General features: G+C 54.2%; 1 non-coding gene across 1 annotated transcript in view; it reads right to left on the bottom strand.

Annotated features, from left to right (window-relative positions):
* Positions 1-1,516, bottom strand: part of LOC144425339 (small subunit ribosomal RNA) — a 1,810-nt gene extending 294 nt beyond the window's left edge. Inside the window, exon 1 of the ribosomal RNA XR_013477483.1 lies at positions 1-1,516. This exon is cut by the window's left edge and continues 294 nt beyond it. This is a non-coding gene — a ribosomal RNA (small subunit ribosomal RNA).
* Positions 1,517-5,000: the final 3,484 nt, after the last annotated feature.

Below are 5,000 nucleotides of genomic sequence, written 5' to 3'. Positions count from 1 at the left end.
GGACCTTTCGGCCTAGGTTAGACACTCGCTGCTTCACTCAGTGTAGCGCGCGTGCGGCCCCGGACATCTAAGGGCATCACAGACCTGTTATTGCTCAATCTCGTGTGGCTAAACGCCACTAGTCCCTCTAAGAAGTTAGACGCCGACCGAGAAGGTCGCGTAACTATTTAGCATGCCAGAGTCTCGTTCGTTATCGGAATTAACCAGACAAATCGCTCCACCAACTAAGAACGGCCATGCACCACCACCCACAGAATCAAGAAAGAGCTCTCAATCTGTCAATCCTACCTGTGTCCGGGCCGGGTGAGTTTCCCCGTGTTGAGTCAAATTAAGCCGCAGGCTACACTCCTGGTGGTGCCCTTCCGTCAATTCCTTTATGTTTCAGCTTTGCAACCATACTTCCCCCGGAACCCAAAGACTTTGGTTTCCCGGAAGCTGCCGGAAAGGTCGTCATGGTAACGCCTCCCGATCGCTAGTTGGCATCGTTTATAGTCAGAACTAGGACGGTATCTGATCGTCTTCGAACCTCTGACTTTCGCTCTTGATTAAAGAAAACATTCTTGGCGAATGCTTTCGCAGTAGTTCGTCTTCCGCCGATCCAAGAATTTCACCTCTAACGGCAGAGTACGGACGCCCCCGTCTGTCCCTCTTAATCATTACCTCGTGCTCCGAAAACCAACAAAATAGAACCGAGGTCCTATTCCATTATTCCATGCAACACTATGCAGGCGAACAGCCTGCTTTGAACACTCTAATTTTTTCAAAGTAAACTTATCGGCCACCGCCGACACTCAGTCAAGAGCACCGACGGAGAACCGAAGGTGAGGCGAACGCAACCAGTGACACGCCTTGCGACGGACCGGCGGCGCTCGCCCAAAATCCAACTACGAGCTTTTCAACCGCAACAACTTTAGCATACACTGTTGGAGCTGGAATTACCGCGGCTGCTGGCACCAGACTTGCCCTCCAATGGATACTCGTTAAGAGTTTTAGGATGTACTCATTCCAATTACAGGGCCTCGTTAGAGTCCTGTATTGTTATTTTTCGTCACTACCTCCCCGTGTCGGGAATGGGTAATTTGCGCGCCTGCTGCCTTCCTTGGATGTGGTAGCCGTTTCTCAGGCTCCCTCTCCGGAATCGAACCCTGATTCCCCGTTACCCGTTATCACAAAGGTAGGCACGTAGCGTACCTTCGACAGTTGATAGGGCAGACACTTGAATGATACGTCGTCGGTGCAGAGACCGTACGATCCGCGTGGTTATCCAGAGTCATCAAACGTCACAGGACGAACCCGGTCGGTTTTGATCTGATAAAAGCGCGCCTCCCGAAGTCGGCGCTTAATGCATGTATTAGCTCTAGAATTACCACAGTTATCCACTTCGCTTACGAGACCAAATAAACCAAGACTGATTTAATGAGCCATTCGCAGTTTCGCTTTACGAGAACTCGTACTTGCACCTGCATGGCTTAATCTTTGAGACAAGCATATCACTACTGGCAGGATCAACCAGATAGCTGCGACAGCTGCGCTCGGCCCTTGCTGGGCCGCCCGGCGCGTGCTCGTCGCATTCGTTTAAGACCGAGGCGATCGCCTGCGGCCGTACTCAGCTTCGACAGTCGCTGGCCGCGACGTCCACGCTCTCGCCGGCAGTGCCAGGCGGAGCGATTTGCGTTTTTTCTTTGCTCGCCCTCTCTCGGGCTCGATCCATTCAGTTTCGCACAAACAAGAGCTCTGCCGGCCGCCTGCAGCGGTGCCTAAAACCCGGGCATAACAATGCGACCGTTCTGCTAGGCCGACAAGCGCTCAAGCCAGACGCTCGATCGAACGCCCCCTACATATTAGTCGAGACAACGGCTCGCTCATTAGCATCGCGTTTGTACTTTAACTTTTTTTGGCTCGGCTTCTTTCGACGCCGATGCCGGCGACGCAGCACTCTCTCGCCCGCCAGCCACCGAGAAAAGGGTGCGCTCCGACCGGCCCCGCACCGCTCTTTCTTGGCTCATTCGAAATTACTGTCTTTCGCTCTGACATCCCTTACCTAGGGTTAGGTTAGTATGCTTGCACGTTTGTACTTTAACTTTTTTTGGCTCGGCTTCTTTCGACGCCGATGCCGACGACGCAGCACTCTCTCGCCCGCCAGCCACCGAGAAAAGGGTGCGCTCCGACCGGCCCCGCACCGCTCTTTCTTGGCTCATTCGAAATTACTGTCTTTCGCTCTGACATCCCTTACCTAGGGTTAGGTTAGTATGCTTGCACGTTTGTACTTTAACTTTTTTTGGCTCGGCTTCTTTCGACGCCGATGCCGACGACGCAGCACTCTCTCGCCCGCCAGCCACCGAGAAAAGGGTGCGCTCCGACCGGCCCCGCACCGCTCTTTCTTGGCTCATTCGAAATTACTGTCTTTCGCTCTGACATCCCTTACCTAGGGTTAGGTTAGTATGCTTGCACGTTTGTACTTTAACTTTTTTTGGCTCGGCTTCTTTCGACGCCGATGCCGGCGACGCAGCACTCTCTCGCCCGCCAGCCACCGAGAAAAGGGTGCGCTCCGACCGGCCCCGCACCGCTCTTTCTTGGCTCATTCGAAATTACTGTCTTTCGCTCTGACATGCCTTACCTAGGGTTAGGTTAGTATGCTTGCACGTTTGTACTTTAACTTTTTTCGGCTCGGCTTCTTTCGACGCCGATGCCGGCGACGCAGCACTCTCTCGCCCGCCAGCCACCGAGAAAAGGGTGCGCTCCGACCGGCCCAGCACCGCTCTTTCTTGGCTCATTCGAAATTACTGTCTTTCGCTCTGACATCCCTTACCTAGGGTTAGGTTAGTATGCTTGCACGTTTGTACTTTAACTTTTTTTGGCTCGGCTTCTTTCGACGCCGATGCCGGCGACGCAGCACTCTCTCGCCCGCCAGCCACCGAGAAAAGGGTGCGCTCCGACCGGCCCCGCACCGCTCTTTCTTGGCTCATTCGAAATTACTGTCTTTCGCTCTGACATCCCTTACCTAGGGTTAGGTTAGTATGCTTGCACGTTTGTACTTTAACTTTTTTTGGCTCGGCTTCTTTCGACGCCGATGCCGACGACGCAGCACTCTCTCGCCCGCCAGCCACCGAGAAAAGGGTGCGCTCCGACCGGCCCCGCACCGCTCTTTCTTGGCTCATTCGAAATTACTGTCTTTCGCTCTGACATCCCTTACCTAGGGTTAGGTTAGTATGCTTGCACGTTTGTACTTTAACTTTTTTTGGCTCGGCTTCTTTCGACGCCGATGCCGGCGACGCAGCACTCTCTCGCCCGCCAGCCACCGAGAAAAGGGTGCGCTCCGACCGGCCCCGCACCGCTCTTTCTTGGCTCATTCGAAATTACTGTCTTTCGCTCTGACATCCCTTACCTAGGGTTAGGTTAGTATGCTTGCACGTTTGTACTTTAACTTTTTTTGGCTCGGCTTCTTTCGACGCCGATGCCGGCGACGCAGCACTCTCTCGCCCGCCAGCCACCGAGAAAAGGGTGCGCTCCGACCGGCCCCGCACCGCTCTTTCTTGGCTCATTCGAAATTACTGTCTTTCGCTCTGACATGCCTTACCTAGGGTTAGGTTAGTATGCTTGCACGTTTGTACTTTAACTTTTTTTGGCTCGGCTTCTTTCGACGCCGATGCCGGCGACGCAGCACTCTCTCGCCCGCCAGCCACCGAGAAAAGGGTGCGCTCCGACCGGCCCCGCACCGCTCTTTCTTGGCTCATTCGAAATTACTGTCTTTCGCTCTGACATCCCTTACCTAGGGTTAGGTTAGTATGCTTGCACGTTTGTACTTTAACTTTTTTTGGCTCGGCTTCTTTCGACGCCGATGCCGGCGACGCAGCACTCTCTCGCCCGCCAGCCACCGAGAAAAGGGTGCGCTCCGACCGGCCCCGCACCGCTCTTTCTTGGCTCATTCGAAATTACTGTCTTTCGCTCTGACATCCCTTACCTAGGGTTAGGTTAGTATGCTTGCACGTTTGTACTTTAACTTTTTTTGGCTCGGCTTCTTTCGACGCCGATGCCGGCGACGCAGCACTCTCTCGCCCGCCAGCCACCGAGAAAAGGGTGCGCTCCGACCGGCCCCGCACCGCTCTTTCTTGGCTCATTCGAAATTACTGTCTTTCGCTCTGACATCCCTTACCTAGGGTTAGGTTAGTATGCTTGCACGTTTGTACTTTAACTTTTTTTGGCTCGGCTTCTTTCGACGCCGATGCCGACGACGCAGCACTCTCTCGCCCGCCAGCCACCGAGAAAAGGGTGCGCTCCGACCGGCCCCGCACCGCTCTTTCTTGGCTCATTCGAAATTACTGTCTTTCGCTCTGACATCCCTTACCTAGGGTTAGGTTAGTATGCTTGCACGTTTGTACTTTAACTTTTTTTGGCTCGGCTTCTTTCGACGCCGATGCCGGCGACGCAGCACTCTCTCGCCCGCCAGCCACCGAGAAAAGGGTGCGCTCCGACCGGCCCCGCACCGCTCTTTCTTGGCTCATTCGAAATTACTGTCTTTCGCTCTGACATCCCTTACCTAGGGTTAGGTTAGTATGCTTGCACGTTTGTACTTTAACTTTTTTTGGCTCGGCTTCTTTCGACGCCGATGCCGGCGACGCAGCACTCTCTCGCCCGCCAGCCACCGAGAAAAGGGTGCGCTCCGACCGGCCCCGCACCGCTCTTTCTTGGCTCATTCGAAATTACTGTCTTTCGCTCTGACATGCCTTACCTAGGGTTAGGTTAGTATGCTTGCACGTTTGTACTTTAACTTTTTTTGGCTCGGCTTCTTTCGACGCCGATGCCGGCGACGCAGCACTCTCTCGCCCGCCAGCCACCGAGAAAAGGGTGCGCTCCGACCGGCCCCGCACCGCTCTTTCTTGGCTCATTCGAAATTACTGTCTTTCGCTCTGACATCCCTTACCTAGGGTTAGGTTAGTATGCTTGCACGTTTGTACTTTAACTTTTTTTGGCTCGGCTTCTTTCGACGCCGATGCCGGCGA

The sequence above is a fragment of the Styela clava genome, chromosome 7 (assembly GCF_964204865.1).
Source record: "Styela clava chromosome 7, kaStyClav1.hap1.2, whole genome shotgun sequence".
In the NCBI taxonomy this organism is placed as follows: Eukaryota; Metazoa; Chordata; class Ascidiacea; order Stolidobranchia; family Styelidae; genus Styela; species Styela clava.
The sequence above is the reverse complement of the archived record's forward strand: the minus strand, read 5'-3'. Positions and strand labels throughout refer to the sequence as shown.